The sequence below is a fragment of the Pomacea canaliculata genome, linkage group LG8 (genome assembly GCF_003073045.1).
Source record: "Pomacea canaliculata isolate SZHN2017 linkage group LG8, ASM307304v1, whole genome shotgun sequence".
In the NCBI taxonomy this organism is placed as follows: Eukaryota; Metazoa; Mollusca; class Gastropoda; order Architaenioglossa; family Ampullariidae; genus Pomacea; species Pomacea canaliculata.
In genome coordinates, this window is record NC_037597.1 from 11,354,733 (window position 1) to 11,378,882 (window position 24,150).

At 43.4% G+C, this 24,150-nt stretch overlaps 1 protein-coding gene across 2 annotated transcripts in view; it reads right to left on the reverse strand.

Moving 5' to 3' along the window:
• LOC112570442 overlaps positions 1-24,150 on the reverse strand; it is a 140,860-nt gene that overhangs the window by 84,481 nt on the left and 32,229 nt on the right. Inside the window, exon 2 of one of the 2 annotated variants that reach the window (XM_025248859.1) lies at positions 14,774-14,862. The gene's annotated coding sequence lies outside the window, so the exon portion shown is untranslated. Of the gene's footprint in view, positions 1-2,280; positions 2,601-14,773; positions 14,863-24,150 lie in introns of those variants that run through there. The other variant, XM_025248860.1, reaches the window with a different exon arrangement.

The following is a 24,150-nucleotide window of genomic DNA, read 5'->3' on the forward strand; positions in this document are numbered from 1 at the left end:
AAACGGTCAGCCATTGTTCTCCCTCACCCCACCCCCACGACATACCATTGAGTTGCACTTGCTGTGCTGAGTGTTGACAGATAGCAGTCTGCTCCCTGTATCAGCAAGTAACACAGCGTGTGAAAGATGAGATGGTAAGTGTGTACACGCCTACACGCGCATGCGTGTTGATGCGATAATGTTTGGCATTCAGTGCCGACATACTTGTACTTTGGTGTCATCCTCCCACCCTCACCGTACAGTGATTTTTAAAATAGGAAACAAAGACAAATAAATTAAGGATGTACGAAATAAACATCTTTCTATTCCTAAATTATTTTAGAGCACAGAGTGTGAGTGGTTCACGGTGTCTAGAGCGCGACGTGTTAGTTGTTCAGCACGGCATGTGAGTGGTTCAAATGATTCAAGAATCTTTCTTAATTTTTCGTCCTCTAATGGATATTGAGATATTTACGGTGTCTTCAGGAGATATAAGTTCGTGGTAGCACCGTGTGGCCATCTTGTAATCACTGTCATCTCGGACTGACAGCCAATGAAGCTCACAGAGGAGGGAGGGCACCATGGTCTGCTAGTCCCCTACGGGACTACATGGGCGGTATCATTATGAACACTTTGAAATTTGTTCATTAGGTGGTCAGGGGGATCGACGAGTATCAGTTGCAGTAATTCAGTCGGGACAGCACAAAAGAAAACATGAACAGAAACTGACAGGAGAGGTCAGACGTGATTGACCCTACAAAGCTCAAGTGAGACTTACAGACTGCATTGATGTGAGACTCAGGAGATAACCATGCGGCGATAGCACCGAGATTCCAGACGGTGTGAGAATGAGATGCTGACCCCCCAGAGAGTAAGACAACAGTTTTTAGGATATGTAATCTTAACAAATATGACAAAGTACATCAAACTATCGAATATGATAATAGACATTGTAGGGAAGGTATCCAAGTTCTTACTGAGGAGACAAGCACTTGTCAGTCCCATGTTTAAACTTGAATTATTCCTATAACGAACCCATATTCCTATAACGAATCTCTTCAGAAATAGTGGTCAGATGGCAACCGACCGTGACCACAGCCCAGCATGTACATGAGATGGCAAACCACTCTCAGCCCCTAAGGTTGGACGAGTTCGCTTAAATCCTACAACCGCCATTCACTCCAGACTTCATTGTTCCGCTGCTTACTGAGCTGAAGCTGTATACAGCGTACTTTCCTCCAAAGCTGTTGCAGCAGCATTACTGTACATCATACACTACCACCACCACCACCTACTCCACAACATGATGGCGTGCGGCCGTTGGTCAACTGACACCGTAAACGCTGTTAGAGTCCGCGAGCTAGTGATCACAACCGTTCATTAGTAACAGTCTACTTGGGTATGAGGTGGACCAGGCAAAGCGCCAGTGGGCGTGTGAAAGAAAGAGTTGGGGAAGGGGGAGTAGGAGGGGGAGAGTGCATCTGCCGGCAAAATAGTCCTTTGACCTTCCGACAGACACTTCGCGCCCGATGCAGACCCTTCAGGAACCCTTGTAGCAGCCTTTGTCTTCCATGAAGCCTTTGAGTATCCTTCTGTTCTTCACTGTCACTCTTCCCCGTTTCTCACAAAGCAAAACAAAAACATCTCCACGCATCAGCCGCTAAAGGTAACCCTTCACAGGTGCACGCATCCAGTGGTGCGTGTGTGCGTACTTGTGATGTATGTATAGCGCATGAATGTGTGCAAATTGTGTGTGAGTGTGTGATGGGCAGATATGTGTGTGTGTGGCTTTCTGCTTGGTTCATGTATGTGAGCGCGTTTGTGTATAAATGTTCAGTGACGTGTATGTGCAGAGAAACACAGGCTCAGCAAGACTGCGGTCATGTCACGTGTCTTGTACATGACAGTAGAAATCACATGGTGTGACAAGGCCTTCTTCCCAATAAGGAAACACGTTACTAGAAATATTATATTACAGAACTCTCGGTGTATGTAGAATTAATTTGCTATTTGTATTCTTCTTTATTAAAGTATATAAATTTATCAAAGACACAATTATTGCGTGAATGTCGACAGAATCAAGAGATGTGGTTGCGTGTGGGACAAGCGGAAGCTGCCAGTGCCCGGCTCGAGCTTTCAGACGAGAAATGTAACTCCGCTACTTCACCGCACGTGCACTTGGCAGTCCTTACTTGACTGTTGTCCTTCGCGTGTGAGTCCAAGCACGCGTGATGTATCTTTGTGAGTGTGTGTGTGAGAGAGAGAAGAACAATAAATGTAACCTAAGAAATAACTCCTTACCGGCATGTACGCTGCTTTTCCACAAGAAAGCGGTTTTTCTGCGGTTCACGTGACATGCGCAAAACTGTAGACTGTACCCACGTGACAGCCTCGCAGTGACATCAGCGTCTCGGCCATAAAAGTTACTCCAGCAACACGTCCTCCTGCTCGACAAACCGTGCAGGTCGCTGTGCTGTCGTCGCTGTACCAGGCTGTCGTAGAAAGATGCAGAAGCTGGAAAAGTCAGGCCATCCGCTCAACGTGCAAGACGAGAACTTGAACCTTTGAACTTCTCCATCGTCTCTCACACCCTACCAACTCCACCCCTCCCCGCCGGCGTCACGACCTTCGCAGCGGCGCGGTAAGTGCACTTCGTCGGTCGTGCACTCTCGGGTCACGACCCCGCGCGACGAGACTATAAAGAAGTGAAGGAAGCTTCTGGTAGCCCGAGCCAGCGCCTCTGAGGAATCTGTCATGGCAGATATAGTTTATCACCCGTTTCTCACACGGTCATTACAACTGCACAAGTTTGTTATTATTTAGTTTCTGATTGTTTGTTATTGCTGTGCGTGACAGCAGCATGTGACGTGCAGCAGCTTTCTGCGGTTTTGTCGCTGCAACTCAACCCTTCAGCCTCGTGTGCTGATGGCGCTGGTTGAAGGTAGCGGGGGATCACATGACGGACAGGAGAGACCACTTCAGAAGGGGAGGGAAGCATGCGCTGACTATTAATCCTTAGGATGATCACGCTATCCAAAAAATGTTAATCAACCAGAAGAATTAATTAATAATTTATACCTTCAGTTTCTAAGCTCAAAACGAACAATCTGTAACTGAGACAAAGTGATGATAAAATTTTCCCCACAAAATAAAATTTGTGGAGTCTTTTAGTGTAATATTGAAATTTATTGTGATATTTCGTTTTCCAATATTCATCGCAATTATCTAACAGAAGGCGTTAAAGAAAAGTGCATCTACATATAGAGAAAGGCACTCGACTAAAAGTCTGAACTCTTGCCACGAGGTTAGGCAGACATTACTCTTCATGACCGTATTCATGTCATTTGTATAAAGTCTGTCTTAATACACTGACGTCCTATACTGATATTTGTATATAAAACACCTTTGTACAGACTTGCATACACAATGTAATGTAGTATATAGTACGTTAGCAGGTTTAGGTCATCACGTCTTCACACCGCTACTATAGATGGAGGGATGGGTGGATGGAAGGATGGACGGACGGATGCTTATATAAAATTAAAAGAGTTGTCGCCATCGAGGACCAGCTACTGGCGTCGCTCCTCCTTTGCTCATCTACATGTTGCCTACGTGCCAGCCATTCGATATGCAAACGTTGTCGGTAAAGATACCATTCCTCCCGCTTCCCTGAAGGCCAGAAGCCCCAGAACTGTCTCTAGAGTGGTGCACATTGCAGGCACTTGCATAAAATAAAAATGGCCCCCGTTGGAGGCGCCCGACTACCACAGCTATGGCTTCTGATCATCGAATGATCCGGACTGGCCAGACAGCGGCTCGCGTTACTTGTGCATTGTGTCCACGGGGTCAGCACCAGGCCCCGTTCTTAATGTGTCTGGCTGGCCCTTGGCGTATCTCGCCAGACCCCGACTAAAAGAAAAAGTGGCGGGTGGAGGGGTTGTAGTGGTGGTGATGGTGTTCTAGCACTAACATCACTCTGCCCAAACTGCAGTTTCGGAAAAATAAGACTTGGTAAGAGTGAAGGGGTAGTTGCTGGAAGCCTCGGCCCGTACCTCGTGTTTGCCCCTCAAACACCAAGGCGGTAAGCAGAAGAGACAGGAAGTGTGGACTGCGCGTGCTCAACATTATGGCCGACTAGGGAAGTGCATTAGTTTGGACGTCACCTCTGGCACTTGCCGAGGAAGGAAAAACGACCTGTTGCTGACCAGCGGTCAACATCGGCGCCGACCCAACGGCGGGGGCGACTTTGATTAGACTTGCCTGCCACGTCAGGCTCAACGGACAGACGTGGGGATGGGATGGGAGGATAGTGGTGGTGGTCGAGATTCGATCAAACATGGCGTCCTTCCGTCCATTAGGATCGCTGGTAGTCGGGATTTGGAAGCCTCGATCCAGAATTAATTCCTACAACGATTTCTAGTCTAAACCAAACGGTCAAGTGGACAGAAAACCAGTCAAAAAAAATCTTATATCCACAAAGAAGCTGAAAACGTTCTTTAAAAGAATGAAAAAAGGACAAGAAAAAAAAGTAACAATAAAGAAGAAAGTAAGAGAAATAAACAACATAGGTGTGAGAAGAAATCTGCGTCAACAAGGAGCTATTGTCAATCAGCCGAAAAGGAGCACGAGCTCTCTCCTCCCACCTGAAACAGTTGGGTGGCGGAAGAGTTAAAGCACCTTGTCGCCAGTACATAATATATGGGGTACCTTGGGTTCAGGTTTTCTTTTGAACACAATGTCCTTTCTCTTATGGCATCTGCTTACACGGCCAGCTGCTTGGCTTGGCTGCGATATACCACTAGTTTCTTGTATTATATTTTTGTTTTCCAGTGTAGAAGAAAAAGACCACCATCTTAATACACGCACCGCACGTATATACATACACACACAGAGGTATCACTACTGTGTGTTGACCTGTCTCGACTGTAGTCATATCAAAGAGATCATTACTGTGTCTTGACCTGTCTAGACTACACCATAGGAGGGGAGATGTAGTAGGACCCGTAAAGATCGTTTACAATTAAGGGACATTTATGAGTGGAGAGGAAATTGAAGATACAAACCTTTGTAGAAGCCAGCCTGACTGGAACATCTGTGTTAGTGCCATTCCATTGATGATAGTTTAGCTAAGTTGAAGTTGTAACTAGACACGTGTTTGTTAGTCGCTCCAGTGGTAGGCGTGTTACTAAGCAATTGTAGTCACAACAGGTGAAGTCGGATAATTCTACATTACCGGATTAACTTTCTATAGACCCTGTGTTTCTATCTTGCAGTTAAGTAATCCTTTCACCTGTTGACAAGCCTAAAAGAAGGCGAAAGATTTTTGTCCTCATCTCCGATCAATCACCTGGTGTACTCATCACACTGGTTGACAATAACCATATTGACCAGGACAACGGTAAACTGGGGCAAGAAAGAAAAGCAACGAGAAAAATACAGCTTGGAAATTCATTCTAAAAACTGACATGAACTATAATTTACCGCGATTTTCTCACGTTTTAAGAAATAAAGCAACTTACTCCTGCCACAAGTCTCTGGTTTTTGTTTTTACACTTTGTTTTGGTCTCCGTGTATTCGGGGGAGTCGAGTGACGGAGTGATGGGGAAAAGAATACAGACAAAAGAAGGGTGGAAGGAGGGATAACATGAAGGATTAGGGTGAGTGGCAAAGAAAGAGGAAAAAAGAATGATGCCAAGACTGTACCACGTGGTTTAACGTTGTTCACAGGATTGTGTTGGACCTGCTGCATGCGGCTGCACCCGGCACCCGGCACCCGGCACCCAGCTTCTGTTGTGCTGCCAGCATCTGTTGACAGGTGGACTCAGCTTTGCTAGCGGACGCTTTTCTCTCAACAGCCACACCATTACCGACGGGCGCTGCCTTGCCGCCGAGTTCTACCTCATCAAGTAAGGTTGCAAAGGTCATGCCGCTCAAATGTCGTCTGCCTTCGTTGTCAGCGTTACTATATTTCGCACGAACATCTCCCTCCTACCACCTCAAAAAAAAAAAAAATAAAAAAATCCCCCCCCCCACCATCAATCAGTTTGGACTGAAAAAAACCCCAAAGAAACAGAAAAACCAAACAAAAAACTCGGCTATCTGTAAGCAAAGAGAATGGAAGCCTTTCAAGGATTTTTTGTTGTTGTTTAAATGCTTCCATAGTCTTCTTTGTCTGTTTCTTCTCATGCACGAACGGAGGAGACACATACGGTCTTGACTGAATATGAAAAACACAAAATTAGCCTGTGAAGCAATTTTTAAAATTCTGACAAGGAGAAAAAACTGACAGTAGTCGTTTCATCTTCTTTAACACATGCGTATCTGTGACTTTAAAGCGCTTTCTTCATTTGCAATCAGACAGCAATGGAAATCGTGAGGTCATTATCATAAAAACATTACAAATCTTTCGCCATTTCCAACTCAAAAAAAGTGGGAAGGGGAAAAAAACTCAGGGACTTTAAAGACGCCATTTGAATATTGCAAACCGAAACATAAAAAAGACATGAAAGAGCCGATGTCGTTGACCTGAAGATGACCTGAGAATCGTTGTTTCTGACGTGTCTGTTGCAGTTGTTGCTGGCTGCGATGTGAGGCTGCAAAAGCGCTAATTATTGTTGTTGCTGTTGTTGTTGTTGATGGTGGTGGTGGTGGTGGGGGTAACGGAGTGATGCCCGCCTTACCCTTGCATTTTCAGTACAGACATGGCTGCATGTAATGAGAAGTATAAACCTAGATAAGCTTTGGTTGATAGCAGTGTTGTAAATCTCTGTAACTCTGTGTTTCATGCAAATTGCTTCTATATTTCTCTTTGTCTGTCGTGAAATGACAGCGATTTAAAACACTATGTACACCATCAACTACAGGTTTGTGGTGGACTATAAAATTGGTGAAGCATATCCCTCCGCCTCAATGTCTCTAACATATCCCTCCACCTCAATCTGACATATCCCTTCGCCTCAATCTCTTTAACAAGGGCGTGATTAATGGCGAGTCGATGCAGTAAATGTTGGTGTGGCAGCTCCTAGCTGACAGCGGAAGCAGAAATTAAAGCGATAGGTTTACAAAACAATTTATAAAGACAGTACAGCTATTGCAAGCACTCGATAAAACCCTCGCTAACACAGCGACAGTGTTCGCCCACAACAGGCCCTGGCATCACGCAGGACAAACACGACTTTATTGCCCAGGCAACACTGATTGCTTGTGACAAGTAGCCCAGTACTAACACAATCATCTGCTTTGCTTTTAATGATTTCTATCGTATCGCCGAGTCCGCGCACAGGATGTCAAGTCCGCGCACATGGGGTGGCTCAAACCCTGCGCAAGAGGGAGACAGGAGGGGCTAGGAGAGAGAGAGCCCTAGTGGATCTTGAAAACACCAGCCTGTGCCGTCTGCTTACTACCTTGCTTGTGATTATCGCTGCTGCTCTCAACCAGCACTCATCTGGGGATTTCTCCGAAGCATCATCCACCAAGAGTAGAACCAGGCCGGGTGGAATGGCTAAACAGAAAACCACACTACTGACTTTGCTTTAAAAATCGCGTCCAGCCCACGTGGAGCACTGACCACCATTTTGCTTTCAAAAAAAAAAAAAAAAAAAAAAGAAAAAAAGGAAATTAAAAAATACAACCACTTCTGGATGACCTTAAACCTTGTATCAAATTTTTATAATGTTTTATGTGATATATTTAATGACAAAAAGACACTATCAGCATTCAGTTGTAAATATAAAATGAAAATGAAATTCTGGAAATTAATCGTCCTTCAAATACAGATTTACAGGAGTTTATCTTAGACAAACGCACATTTGAAATGTGTTTATATTTTATTAACAATAATACGCATGGATAAATGAACTCAAATGCACCCATTTAGTAACAGACATAATAACACAGTCTAGACTGCAATGACACTGATTATTGTTCATTAAATTTTGATGTGAAGAAGGTTTATTTAAACCACTCTGTCGAGTGAATCTGGTTTGGACCTTTCAATTTTGTTTTAAAATTCAGTCGTAGCTTCCAAATAAAGTTTAAATCAGTAGGGCTGTTTCATTTTCTGGACAAAAAAATTGTTCTTGAACACGACAGCCTGAGCGATGTTGCTTCATTTGACTGGAAGACATGAGAGACTTCATGAATGAGCCTCACTCACTGTTAATACTACTGGCCTGCAGCAGAACTCTCTAGTACAGGAGACTCATTTTCTTCTTTCAAAGTGACACGTGATATTGCCGATCTTTGAAGACTGTTATCTTGAAAATGAAGCATAATTCTGCCATCATAATTTTCGGAATTATTATTTTAAAATAAACTTAACCAGGTCACAAAGAAAAAAAAAGTTGTCCTTTAGGTTTACTGTCTTGTAAACGTGCAGGGCGTCGCTTTACTGGGGATAAAAGCATTTCATTGCATGAGGTTATGCGGCAAGATCAAATGTTTATGTGCTTGTGTGTGTCTGTGTGAATGGACTTGTTTGTGTTGTGTGTTTACGGACGTGCTTGTGTGTGTGTGTTACGGTGTGCACTCGTCAGGGTGAAAGGTCAACTGCAGAAAAAGTAGGGGTCACAGAGGCAGCGAGAGACAAACAGAGAGAAAAAAGAAGATATTCAGCACGACCATTAGATATGACTGTTAAGAGGCAGACTGCAAGTCTGATCCGCGTGCCCAGTGAAGTTACACAGAGCTGTTTGATAAGTAGTTTTGACATCGGCGAGATAAACAGCGATAAGGCCGGCCTGCAGGGGCGTGTGTAAACACAGGGTGGTCCTGCTGTAGCACAGCCATACATTGTGATTCCAGAAGGAAAACAGCACACACTGGACACAAAATACTGAGAGAAATACAGCCTGAAGATAGACAGACAGATGATACTAAAACAACCCCCTGCACACTTGTCTCGCCTTAGGCCGACTGTACACAGTTCCACAAAGTCTCAGAAGACTCCAAGAATTTATCTCACTATAAGCAAAATGTTAAAAAAAAATCTTACAAAATATCAAAATATTTAAAAGTAGTCTCTTTGTTTTAAAAAATCTGAATTAAAAAACAAAAAAACAAACAAACAAACAAACAACAACAAAAAACAAACCAGTCGTTTGAGATTCTTTTATTCCCAGTTATGTTGATGATGACCTGGCCACGCTTCAGTAGTGGGTGAATTTGAGCAAACTATGTGGACAGCCATTGGTACTGGATGCAAGCACATCACTTGTGAGAAATGTCCGTTTTATGTAAAAGAGGAACCAGATGTTTACCATTGTTGAGGAATTCACTCATGGGGAAACATGCTTTTCCTCTTTGCTGTCATGCATATTTTCCGACAGTAATTGGTCTCAATTTTCGCTGGTTTGTAGAAGATACTAGTTAGACTGGAGAACGAGGAATTGGGGGCTAGTACGGTTAGTGAATGAAGAACCTTTGACCTTTGCCATTGGCAAAGGTGAGACATTCGATAACTGCGATTTGTGACCTTCGCTAGTGGGAGTGCACCTCGTTTCTAAGACAACTGTCAACTTGGGGAAGTGACTAACAAAACAGAATTAGTGGAGGCTGTGATCATCAAACACAATGATAGATCATAACGGTCACCTCCAGACGTTTCACCGACACCAGCGACCCCTGGCGGAGGCCATGTTGCTGGGTGAGAACACAGTGATACAATAAGAACTGTGGACCAGGCGGCGGGTAGCCAAGTTTTTTTTCACACGAATTTTGATATGCTTGTCCGGGAAAAATCAGTGGCTTTGAAGAAAGTTCCCGACAAGTTTGTCGAGTGTCCCACAAGGTGTAAAATGATTAACAAGGCTGCAGCATTATTTTTCAACATTCGTCTACATTACACATTGGAGGAGAGCTTTTACACAGTTTGCAAAGAAAGAAGAGACAAAAGATAAAGAGGAATGTTTAGTTTTTCTTTCAGCAGAATTCTTTTCAGTTCTGAATGAATGAATAGTGAATACAAGTTTATATTCATGCCTGTTTTGAAAACATTGGTGCTGTATTAATTATTATTCCTTCATGCGTGCCTGTACGTGCGTGCGTGTATGTATGCGTATGGGTACTTACATATATTTTCATGTGTGGGTTTATTTATGTATGCGCATGAATCTGTGTATGTACAATATGTGCGTCTTTGTGATATATGTGGATGAACGTGTGTGTATAATATATATAGTGTGTGTGTGGGGTGGTGTTGGTGGATGCATGCATGGCAGAAAGAGAATATTAGACTTTCTTAACAGTTTTCCCTAATAGTTGGTAAATTGTCTTAATCGCACTACCGTTCTCTGGATTAATGTCAGTCTGAAACTTGCCAAGATAATCTCTATTTTGTGTCTCCTGCTGTCCCGCACAAACTGTGTCTACCCCTGCCACAAGCAGTCAACCTTGCCCTTGAACAAAGCAGGATTTTATGGTTCATGCTCCAGCAGAACGACAAGAAACAAGTTCCGCTTCGCCATTGATTTGTCGTCGAGCATCAAGCAGGAACGCAGCGGCGCGTGAAGGTCGATCAGCAAGCAGACTGGGAGTGAGTGGCGGAGCCACTTGTCATCTCAGCACAACATCGACCTGCTGTGACTTAGCACTGCTGTGCCATAGCATTAGAGCATATAGTATATAGCACATAGCATATAGCATACAGCACATAGCACATAGCAGATAGCACATATATAGTATATAGCACATAGCATACAGCAGCGTATAGTGCGAGTCTCATCAACCAGCTGAAGACAACTGAACAAAGCTTTGCCAGTGAACAGCGCTAGGTGCACCTTGCGGCCTTGACCTCACCACGAGGGCACGTGCAGGTATGGCCTCCCACACACGGCGCAGCCGATATTCATGAAGCCTGCTTGTCGAGGAGCACAGCTATGGAAAGCCACGTGAGGGTAGTCGGTGCAGATGAATTACCGACACCAACAACCACTAAGAGAGGCGAAGGAGGCGAGAGGCAAGGAGTTGAGGGAACCCTTTGTTCACAAAACAATATGCTTGTCACCATGGTGACCATACCGAGCTCAGCACACTCATTGTTTTGGGTTAAAATGCTTTGCCCCTACCTGACCTTGTGTGAGGAGGAAAGGGTATCCAATCTCCCCCAAACTCGACATAGGGTTGAGATAAAGGAAATAAACAGGAAGAGGAGTGAGTGAAAGAAAGAAAGTATAGTTGAAAATATGCACGTGGAAACAAACTACTGTGTAAACCATTGCAATATGATGTGTTGTTATGGTGTACGGGCACAATTTCAAGCCAGGATGTTTTATTTAAAGCTAAGCATGCTTGTTGTGTTCAGCTCGCTGCTGGCGTTTCTTAAGACTTCTTGAAGAGGCCTTACAATAAAATCTTTTTTTACAGCCGTTGTAAATTAAAAGAGAAACTTTTAGTCCGTTGTGTTATGCTACGATCCGAATGCTCGTAAAGTCATGTGTTACAAGAGAAATGCGTTGGTTAACAGTTTCAGGATAAACTATATTGAGATATTGTAAATAACAATAATGCTATAAAATTTATGAAGTTTTAATGTAACATTTAATATAAATGAAGAACAAACTAAAGGCCCCTTATTTCTTTGCCAAAAGGAGGCAACTTAGAGCTTGCTTCGGTTTCTAGACAATCATTCAACCACCAGAGCAGAAAATATTGCACCTGAAGTTTAAAAAAAAGGTAGATAGGAACGAGAAGAGAGTTTGTGTGTCTCTCTATGTGTGTGATATTTGGCGAGAGTGATGTGAGTGATGAGGCAGCGAATAAACAGCTCTTGTAAGCAACATATGTAGTGCTTGCTTGTGATGGGACAACGAGGCGACGTTCCACGCCATTTTCGGTCATACATGTCAGAATTTGATTTTATTTTTTTTCATGCCTTTTATTTACTTTTGGGAAGACAAAAATAATCGTATTAGCACGGTGGTTTCCTGCTTCTGTTAAATGGCCTTGGATGTAGGAGATGGTAGACATACTTGCGTCACGCAAAGGTCTGTCTCTGCCTACTCATGTGGAACATATTGCCCTCACGTTCTCCAGAAGGCCACTCTAGTTTTAAACCTCTCTGAAATTCTAGGTTGATGCTGTTGCCGTAGTGCTGACCTTCCTGTAGGTGCTAAGGGTGAGACTGTGCACCTCATCACATTACCTTAGCAAGTGAATGTCTTATTTTGGTGTCATGTGCGTGCGTGCATACGTTACAAGCGTGCTCGTTAAATTGTTATTATAGAGAAGGTTGCTTTATAAATACAGTCTACTTATTATTACTTACAGGGTCTGTGCTTTGTGTCTCGCAGGTGGACTGTGTGGGTTTTCCCCGCTTTACATTCTCTTGGTTGACAGTAAAGGTAAAAACACAAAATGAAACTGTTTGAGAAAGTGAGCATAGTCATCAGCTTGATGTTGTGCTGGTGACTGCTGACTGTCATCATTAGTGGTCACAGAGTTGTGGTGCTGGTGGAGTGGAGATGACAATTTTGGGATGATTGTGGTAGTGTATCATGACAGGTTTTCAGGTTATTGTCTGTCAACGACAATACAACATCTGAGTCTGGGTAAGAAATAATCCTTCATGTCTTGTTCTCTTTAACTTGATCTTCATTTTTGTATTAGAAAAGTCTTCAAATTCTTAATTACATTTGTCCATCTAGTATTTTGCAAGGATTTTCAAGCTACGAACCTAAAAATCTCTTAATTTCTCTCCTCTTACTAGTTTTTGCGAGCTCACGCGCGTGACAGTATATGTATGTGTGCGCACGCGCGATATAACCTGATATTCCAGATAGAGATCTTTAGCGAGGATAGAAAGAGAGAGTGAGAGGAGAAACATCAGACAGCTTATATTGATATTGCTAGCTACATTCGGAACTTGCAAAACTTGCCTATAAATCAAACGTGGACACATTTATACGACATCTTTCCCTCGGAGGCAAATGACAAATTGATATTCGACCACGCAGTCAGGCAGTGCTAGGAAGCGTTTAATATTCCGTGATTTATGTACACAGGTCGTGGAAAACTGTAAAACTCTCTAAATTGCCGATGGTATAAATATATATATATGCGATTGATTTTGTAGAGGAAGCCGCAGACATAAAAAAGAACGTTTTGCTGCAAGACGAGATTGATTTCTCAGATTCACTTCTAATATGAAACTGCTTTAAATATTGCAAGCTAAATGTTGGATATCTTGTTTGTCTTCTCAGTGGTCAGAGCCCAAAATCTTGCTGGCTGAGGCAGTGAAGACGACTATTCAGTCCGAGTGGCATCCGATTAATGTGCCATGCTTCTCAACGACCATCTGACAACCGTCAACAGAATAAAAAATTCTGTCCTGTCTTCACTTTAATATGTTGTGTGTCTGTCTTGTCTAATCTGCAGTTCTTCTTTGTCAATTTTTAAAAATTTATGTTTTCTGTACAGCACAGTAGTTTCGTTGTATTATGTTTTTGTTGTGTCTGCCAACAAAGACAACATGGGGGTTCGAATTCCAGACAGGTGAGCTGTCAGCTTGATGTTTCACATTCGTAGGCAAATGTCAAGAATGACTTTCACAGCAGTTAGTCGACGTTAGTGACTCTTTGGCTTTTCTTTGATTGTGGCAAGAAATCGTTTCACCGACATGAAAATCCTCAACACTTGAATACCCCATGTTGGACAAGCTTCTCCTGTTCTTGTCTGGAAAGGTCGCGCATGCTCGGCCACTGCTGACGTCACGCCGCTCTAGTCACGTGCTTTTCCTTCAGTGTTTACCTCCTCGGGGTCTAATGTATGAAGCAGGAATATCGCCAAACTATCTGGCACTAGCAATAATCCTAGGTCTACGATGAAAACAGGAATTTATGAAGCAGTATTATGTGAAGTTCCATAAGTTTCTAAACTCTACTCATGGATGTAAGGGTTAGAAGAATTCCGAATTAGCAGAAAGCAAGCGCTGTTCATTCAAGCTGAGATGTTTCAGACAAGCCTGATGTTTAAGAAGGCTGCAGTTTATACTGGGAAACTGATATAGAACAAATTAAATGACTGTGACTGTTATCTCGCCCTCAGTGAGGTCGGAGTATTTCCTACGTGGCTTACCGCTTAGTCTGAAAGGTTAGCTACAAACTCGTTCTTGGTGCTTTGGCCATCCTCCTGTTTTAGACAAACCCCGCTGTTTGTGTACAATGATTTTATTTCCTAATTTTCCATTCTATAGTCGTATTAATGACATTAGGAATAATTTTTCTTCCCTATCGTCACTTCCTCTCGCCCTAACTCTGCGACCTACTGCGCCATCTCGCGCCACGTTGTTATTTTCCACGGCAGGACATGTCAACACATTTTGCTTCTGCATGCACCAATCATTTGGTTTATTTTTTCATCCATCACCCATTTACTAAGTGCCTGCAGCCTTCCCTGGCTACTGGAGTATTATCTTACTAATCCCTACGTAAAACATGAAACTAGTAAACAAATTCATCAAAGGAAAGCTTGTAGGTGCTCAAAAGTCTCTTTCCCTGGTAACGGTTGCTAGAAAATAATCATAATCCGTGTTAACTGTAGTTTAGGAAGGTGTCAAGGGTAGTAGTACTCGTATTTACATTTCTAATCAAATCATTGTTCACTCTTTCACTCAATTAATCTCTTAAGCACTCACCCACACATGTATCAAGTATACACCCCAGGTGAAATTCAGGTATTTCGACTAGTCTCTAAACAGTATTACTTTCTGTCGTTTGTGTAGGCAGCAGAGCGACAAAAGAGAAACATAGGCAACAACGAGAAGCATGAAAGGAGACACAACAAGTGAACAAGTAAACACCTTGCACTGCCTGCAGGCAGATGTTGGGTGTATCAGGTAGTGACTGCTTACACGTTCCTCCCAGCCTCCGACGCCGGGTCCTAGGAAACCTGAAACATAGGCGGAGAGAATTCTCACAAACTGTGCACAAACTCAAGCCTATCCTAAACAAAGATGTCGGGCCTCCCACTATGTGTCTATTTGGCGAAATACCAGGCCCATTGCTTTTGTTTTATTGAGGCTAAGCAGCTTTTAATTTGCTTACATCCTTTTAACGTGTTCTAAACTTGTAAGGTGTATTTTATCTGGGTAGGAAAGAATAACAGGAAACATTGTCTTGTGGTGTTTGTCGCCAAGAAAGGATGAGTATCCTGTGGTAAGAGTTTTCATTCACCTTGTGTTTTTCTGGAGTGAGAATGTTTTTAAGAATATGCCAGAAACGAGTAGCTTCAAGGAAAAAACCTTGTATTATACTTCATAAGAGGTCTACAGAGCCATGGGTACAATGTCTGTAACATAGCCTAGATGTGTATTTCCTCCAGCAACACACGGCTCCATTGTGAGATAAAAGAGATAAAAGAGAAGCTCTTCCTGTGCCGCACAACGGTTTTTCTTGTGTTCAGAGACAGTCTGTCCTGTCTCCATCTTTAAATTCTGTTTCCGTGCTTTGTGCTCAAGTTGGGCGATGAGGCCGCCGATGGCAAATGTGTTCTCCAGATTCCGGAAGCTGGCAAAGCCGACACGCCCGTCGTGGTGGGATGTCTATATTTTATGGAAGGCTCTAGAATAAGAACTACTTTCTGCTTGTGGTACAAGTCTTGCCTCATTCCTGTCCTCTTAAGGAAGGAACTCCAGTCCTACAGAGGAGGGTGCGGCTTTTCATTTCCCTCTGCGCAGGTTGCTGCCAGATGAGCTAACAGTATCGGGCTGCACTTGCAAGTTTTTGCAAGACTATTGTACAAAACACTTCCAGCTGTTCGGCACTGCAGTTATTATTTTCTTTTACCTTCTTTCCTTCTTTCTAATTCGGTCGTGGAGGAAAAGGCGTGACCTTTGCGCTTTTGAAAACACAGCCACGCGAACCGGCGCAAGGTCCTTTGCTCAGCAAAACTGTTTGTGCAGCTTTATCGACTGTCCATAGGCTGACAGAAGGCTCCAGAAGGTCGTCAGCATCCTCATGATTTATGAGTTGCGTCAGAACAAGACATTCAAGTACTTTGGATAGGAAGGGAATGCTAGATACAACTCTATATTTTTTAAATACTTTAAGATTTACTTTCCAGAAGAGCAGAATCTGGCGGCGTCTGTCAGACGAGGGCCCAGGATGCACATCTCTGTAATTTCTCTGACCTCTGACTCAAAGTTATACTCAGTATGCTCAGTACACCCATATACTCAGTATGCAACGATAACCGATAGCTACGATGATTACAATTCCAATGCAGCCATTGAGAAGATATGCAGCAATATAGCACATACTACAGTTTTCTTTAAAGAACAATAACTAGTTTGTATTTTCCAAATCTTTCTTTAATAAGAGAGAAAGCTTTTGTTTTGCCAGACACCTCTGCACGAGCTTGTGAAAAGCATTTCTCTGATGAGTGAGACAATCGTGAAGGTCGCGAGTATTCTGCACAACTAGGGGAACATGCAGGGAATGGGGGAAGCTCAAAGTACAAGTCGGATTCATTTTATGCAACATTTCGTGTTTCATTGTATCCAAATGCCGCCTAGTCAGCTCTGTGCAAGCATCCACTGTCAGGGAGGGAAAGGCAGGCCGCACAAGTAGAGTCCCAACGACTCGGCAGGTGCCAGCAGGTCTTTGGAACACTACACCGGAAGCTGCTTATCGCGCAACCAGCGGTGTGCCTCAGCAACTTCCGGCCCAGCTGCCAAGCCATTTCTTCACCGCAGCAAGTGTGGAGGGAATGTTTGTGAACTTACGAGCAGCTGAAATGATCTTTAACATAATCAAAAAGGGTGATGGAACGTTAAAGTGAAAGTGGATTTAAAAAAAAATTGTAAAGCTCTATCTATCTATATATCTATCCAGAATTAACTTCCAGAAAAGAAACGTTTGACGTATGTGCATGCTGAACCACCGCCACCATGCTCCTTGTCTTTGTTTTCATGAGCCCAGATTTATTTAAATCTTGAAACACATTGCAAATGCTCTCTTAGAATCACAGCACGTTTCAAAAGCGTCCATATTTCTTAAAACATGCAAACACGTGACCACTCTCATTGATCGCAGTGGCACGCTTCGGCAGAAGACTGTGGGAGGAAATGTTGATCCACACAGATTTTGAGTAATTACCTCTCAACAAGGGCCACGGCTGCTCTGCTGATGTCATATAAATAACTAAATAATAAAACAAATTCCCATGGGAAGATATGCACATGCACCACACATACTCGGGCTGAAGCAATGCTGTTTTGAAAATTATCAATCCTTGCACCAGAAATAATTAGATGATGTGCAGTGTAAAAAAGTCATTCTGAACAAGAGAAATGTGCTCCGCTCGTTGAGGAGGAGAGATGGCGGAGATGAGGGTCTTTTTAAGGAGGCAGTGAGGACAAAGGACATGCACAGTGCTCAAGCAATAAGTTACCCAAACTTCCTTCTTCACCGCAAAAAATATTCACAAAAGTTTGACCAAGTTTGAAAGCAATTTAAGATAACATTGATATACAAACACTTTGCCGGACTTAATCAAGCTTTTGTCCATACTTATTATGTACGAGGATGGACCTAAACAACGTATCTGATAGACAGACTCAAAGAACTTACTTGGTATGAAGTAGACGTGAAGTAGTATTTATAAACCTAAATAGTGTTCATACTCGCCAGGCCCCAAACACATAGTTTTATTTTCTTCATAACAACTAATCAAGTAATGGGTATTTAAGCTAATGGGTATTTAAGATCAATAGCAGTTACTGCGTCCAGGTCCAATGTAACTAAGTAAGACATTTTCACAACAGATTACATATGCCCTTTGACCTGCACTAGTCTTCCTGGTTGATTGACCGGACGCAAAATTTAGTTAATGAAGAGCATCATACTATCGACAGCCATTGTGTCCACTGCTTCTAGTCACAGACTGAAAGGCCACCGAAAGGTTGTAATGAACTAATTTTTTTTTAAATCACAGCTTTCAAAAACCTTTTGCGTGATACCCTTGATGTAAATGCCAATTATTTGATTGAATTGAGGAAAAGAGATGATAATAATAATAATATAAAATGTAATCAGAATCCTGAAATCTGCACGAGCAATAAATGTTGTGCAGCTAGCAGTGAGATGTTTATCAAGAATTACATTTATGTGTGGCGATGATGGGGAGAATGAACTCAGTGGTTGACGTTAAAGGGCGTGTGCAGCAGCTAAAGGTGACGTGCAGCAGCTAAAGGGGGTGACGTGCAGCAGCTGCAGCAGGGGACTGAACATTTGCTGAGTCGGTGAGCCGTGTATGGTGTTTGATACTTTGCGCGGGATGGAGTGACTCGTAGTGTAGGTAAATTTGAAGAGTTGCCCATTCCCCAGACGACCTCAGCAACTGTGGGGCTGTCCATGCTGTACTCAGGGGACAACACGCTCCAGTGCGTGCTGTTACATTATGTACACACAGAGAACACAAAGCCATCCATATATGCTGACTGAATCACTGAGCTTCTTCAATGTGACCGTACTACAGAACCATTTAGAAAACTTACTTTTCAACGGTGTTGCAAAGTCGATGGCTACTCTTGGCAGGAAGGTAATGTAAGGACTTCCGACTACGATGGAAGAAATCTTATTGCCTTTACCCTCCTCTCCCGAATCCCATGGACTTTTTGTTATGGTCATTATCAGGAAACGATGTCTAAAGCCAGGAAAAAACAGATTTCTGTCTTGATCCCTGACCTCCCTGCTGCTGTCGAAAGTGTGGTGATGGCGGTGGTGGTAATCGCCTTACCTTCTTACTGGAAGCTGCACATACATAAGGAATCTTCGCAAAGCTTTTGACTGCTTGCGTGATCTGTACCAGGCGCTCTCTTGGCTGCCATCAGCCCATCTTTGTATTTAGAAGGGGTGTGAGTGTTGTGTAAGAGTAAGAGAGAGAGGAAGGGTGCGTGGCTACAGGGGTACGACCAAGTGGCAAGGTGTCGGTGTCACTCCACAGATAACACCGTCACGCGCTCACAACTACATCAAAGTATTCTGAAAACAGCGCGCGTGACGTGACAGTCGCCAGGGATTGATCCTTGTGTGCTGCCTTGCCTTGTGAGGGGGCCAGGGAGGGGGCTAGTGGAACGATCCTCCAACAACGAGGCGGACTTTTCGAGATGGCGCGATAATATTCACAGAGTATGTGCCAACACGGTTTCTTTCGATCGATCCTTCATCTTTCGTCTGGTCACGTACACCTGCTAATTAGCATGGCCCGAGTCTTGTTTTGATATGTTTAGCATACGTGATCGTGATCGTCCGCGAACGATTATTTCCCCCTCCCACCTACCTCCTTACTCCTCCATCGACTTGCAGCTCCACACTAGGTGTTCTGCCAAACGCACCTTTACAAAGGTTCTGGCGGCTAAATGTCACATGGATACACACGTGTAGAGTCTCCAAAGTTCTGTTTGTGTTCTCTTATCGACAAAAAGATGGCGGTTTATAATTGTAATGACGACGATGACAGTGACAAGGCAATGTGTGTTTTTGTTAACCCAGCCATCAGAAAACACAAAGCAACATCCCGTATTTGGAAATATAGGATGAGAGAGTTAACCTTTAGTTGACTGACAAGGAAAATAAACAAATTATTTACTGAAAAAAATGCTTGCAGCACTAGGATGAACGCTAGTGTAGGATTTCAACACTAGTTACAACACTCAGTCTTTTGTGTTTACAGCTAGACAACAAATTACTGAGGCCTTCCAAAATAATTTCAAATCAAATCAACTTTAAGAGCCAGCAAAATTACTCCTACTTGTACTTCTCGTCTTTGTATCAACTTTAATTCTGAAAAAGAATTTCCGTAAAAATCAACATACTTTTGCTTCTTTATCACATTTTCAAATGAAGACAATCATAACGAATAAAGAAAACAAACATGCAACATGTACAAAGACTCGAACTCATTGGCTCTCTCTCTCCATACATATCCTTCCCTTTTGTTCTTTTCTCATAAAATTATCTCCCCTTTTTGCATCCTTTTCGTTTCTTTTTCCATTGTTTTTTTTTTCCTTTAGTTTCTTCCTCTACTTTTTATTCTCTTTCCATTCGTTCTATTTCTACTCCTCCCCTAAAAGAGATGCCCCCAAGTCCGGGAAAAAACATTTAGTCTGCCGCTTGCAATCGCGCGGTTCTTCATTGGCGAAGAAATGGAGCAGAGTGAAAAAATATTACTCTACATGGCTGATAAAGTCAAATGTAACTCGGAGACAAATAGGAATCGATAGCAAAGTATCTGAAATGGTGTGGTGTACCGCATGAATTCCGTAATAGAATTTTCGGGGCCCGGTTTCCGCGACTTGCCGGCTGCATTTTTGCGCCTCCGCAGGCTAGGAATGAGATTTTGGGGGGTACGCTGACCGACGGTGTGGAAAGAGGATCGAGTTTATTTCTCTTCAAACTTTCGGCTAGCTCATCCGATGGTATCTTGTATGACGTGTATGAGTGGGCGCTGCTCGCATTTTTCACAAATCATTTTATGCCAAAAGAGATGGGTGGGGGAATGTGCATGCACGACATGACCTATGACCTGTATTCCCTATATTGTACACCGTATACTGTACACAAATAACCACATTTTGTATCTCACTTCCGATGATGGTAACAGAGCGATGGAAACAGTGTTATAAACAATCAACACGGAGAACATTAAATGCAAAAATAATAACAGCAACAAATTCTGTGTTTGTCTTGTTTGCCATCCATGCTTTCCTCCCCAGTGTTCTCCTCCCACGCCAGCAAAGACTTGCCTGCTCACAAGACTGCGGCATTATCAACGATAACCTTTGTGCCTGATCATGGCCACTGTCCTCCATGTATGTGACGGCTGAGATTGAAAAACAACGATAAGCACAGAATCTCAACTAGGCATTGATTTCCACAGAAATCCTCTCAAACTTTTCTCCTTTCCCGATATCTATATAAAGATATATTTTAAATCCATTGACTTTTCTGTGGCTTCCTGCCAGCTCGCTGAAAAAGACCTGTTATCTGTGAACACCCTGTCTGACAATCAATGATCACGAGGATAAGCCTGTGAACGGTGACCGTCAAGCTCCTCCTACCTCAACATCCTCTCCCAAAACGTGGCAGTAATATTGAATTTGTCCTTCGACATCTCTTACATAAGATACTGTTACCCATGTTCATAACAAGCATCCCTTAGACAAGCCAGTGGACCTTTAACTACACCCGCTGTACAAAGTGTTTAAACAATAAAATAATAAAAATAACATATATATATACACAAAAGAAATTGATTCATAAATGTCAGAAACATGTCAGTAAGAGACTATGTATGCACTCGTGTAGATGCATGTTATATTGAAATACTTGGCGGCCTTATCGCAGGCTTGCCCTGTCTTTATTCTCCTCACGAACAAGACTTTTGAGCCACGCCTCAAGAATCCCCGGCAAACCCAAGGGTGCAGTATAGACCACTAGACATAGTTATTTGATTATTCCGTCTAGTTGTAAAGAAAGCGATATCTCCACGACTACAAACTCGGAGAAAGTGTAAGAACTCTCCAGGCAAAAACGAAAGAAAACATTTTGTCTAGAGGGAGACACGGACCCGGAGGCGCCGTCCAGACTCGTGAGCTCGCAGCACGCACACCTCGGAACATTCGGAAAGCAGACTTTCTCTCTCTCTCTAGGGTGGTTTCATACCCTGACATGACACACGAGAAGAGGGACGAATATAATTCACTGAATTCGTTGAATATGACAAACTTTCCTAGGCGCACGTTTCATCCAAATTCGTTTCCGGATAAAAGAAAACAGCGAACGCGAAACAGCGGAATAATTTACCTAAAAGAATTCAAATATGTTATTTTCATGTCGCTGGACTATGTCGAAAGGCCAAGACAAAAGAACAAACACTAAAGCAGGTAGTAAACAAGCCATTCTCTGAGTCTACAAATAAATAAAATCCACGAATGGGAACATCACAAGCTGTTACCTACCAGAGAATCAACCCCAGCTTAAACAATCAGGATCCCTGATGTTAGTTTGACATATACTTGGGGCTAAAGGTCTAATTAGCCAAAAAGCTTCATTAAAATTAACAATCAGAGAGACTCACAAGAATGCTTAGTAAGAAAAAGAAATGAGTAAGGATAACATCAGGGAGACATTATGTAAATACTGGTTCCCACAACACATACATATCTAAATCCAGACAAATTGTGTTGTTACAAATATCTACTGCACGGACGCAAAGAAAGAGATAAGGTGAGAGAGAGAGACTCTTGCTGCAATGCCAGGACGATTTACAAGATGTTGTTTTAGCTTTAGTGGACACAGTTGACCTCCAAGACGTGACCCCTTTCAGAAGCAGAACTTCCGGTGGTGGTGGGTCAGAACCGCCGCGAGTCAGAAGCAAGTTGCCATTGATCTTCAGGTCCCCTTTTACTCCCACAGTTGCTGCTGCCTGGGACCACACAAACACTGGGCTCTTCTTGTCGACTGGCAGTCCCTCGTTTCCTGCTTTCCCATTCCTGTGCAATGCCCAAACGCACACAGTCAAATCAATTTACGCCGAGATTACCGGGCCGTGCAATTTCCCTCCTCTGGTTTGGCGAATCTGTTGTTGCAGAAAGCGAGAAATTTCCAGGGCGCACATCTACTCTTTGTTGCCATCCCCTCTGCCTTGCGGGGATCGGGTTGCCAGTCTTAGGAAATGGCGCGTTTGGAGGTCCATTTGCAGACGCGGAGTCAATTGCAAACTTTTTCGAAAACAGACTCTGACCGTGCCAAGACTGAGATTTTGGCCAGGAGTTAGATTAATCCTGGCTGGTTCACAAGATCTGATTAATCCTCCCGGGGCAGCCATGACACAAAAGACGGTGACCGGTAAATTGAGAATGATTAATTCATCCAGCGCCGCCTGCCGACCAGAAGGGAAGCGCGCTCAAGACGGCGAGAAGATAGTGGCTGGCCGCTCTCTGCTGTGTAAGTGTTTCTTTCTTCCTCCTCCCCATCCCCATCCTCCCGTATCCTCAGCTTTTCCAATCCACCACCAAGCGCGTATTTCTCCGACCCTCGGCTTCGTCGGTCTGCCATCAATGGTATCTCACTGTGTGAAGAGCCTCGCGAGCTAGTGACAGGTAGACTTTCGCATCCCAACAATGGTGCGTCTGCCTTTGAAATGTCCGTTGGTTCCAAGCAGGCTGGAAGTGCAGAAGTGAACTGCAGACAGTCTGGACTAGGGAGATACTGAAGCAAAACATCTTGAAAGAGAATTCTTAAAGAGTTTCGGTCTTTCTTAGATGGTCTGTGAACGAGGGATGGTTAGAAGATTTCTTTAACACACTTGGCGGTGGGCTGTTCTCTGTCTCTGTGTCTCACTCTCTCTGTTTGTGTGACCCTGCGCGGGTGCGTGTATATGTGAGAGTGCACGCGGATATACACAAACGTGTGTGTGCTGAGTGTACGTGTGTGTGTGTGCGCGCTCGCTCGCTCACGCGCGTGTTCATGTGCACGTGGATGAAAACTAGAAAAACAAAAATGTTCACATGATTATGGAACTGTTATCACGAAATCCGACTTCCATACTCTCTGGATGCCTCCCCAATCCATTCGTGGAACAATAACACACAACATTAAACTCTGATAATGCATTCGTGCCACCGTCCCGACTCTGCGAAACTTCAAGGCTTTCATCACAACATCTGAAACTTTGAAGAAGGCATTCGTCCCAACGGCTGCACTCAAGGACACAACAGACATTTTCAAGGCAGTGAAGATTTTTATTTTAATTTTTAAGCAGCACGCAGACTGCGGGCCAGGTGCGTGCTGTGATGCGGGTGGAAGGGAGTTGGAAACGTATCGAAATCAGCGGCAAAGCGAATGAAGCTGATTAGCAGGCGAGGCCGCGGCGTAATGAAAAGTTGTAGTCGCCAGAGTAAACACCAATCTAATCAAGCAGCCCGCCCGGCCTGACTGGAATCGAACTGGCCCTGTTCCCACCACCCAGGGCTGCGTTTAGATTCTGCGTTCAAAAGCGTCTCCAGGCGGTTGTTTGTAGTTTTCCGCAGTTCGAGACGATATCTGTTCAATAAATCAAAGGAAAGTGCGGATGAAGATTACAAGACTGAATGTCTAAAAACCATTTGAAGGCTGCTAGTTGCTCTGAGTAATGAAGATAATGAGTCTTTTTTTTTTATTTAGTTGAAAACCT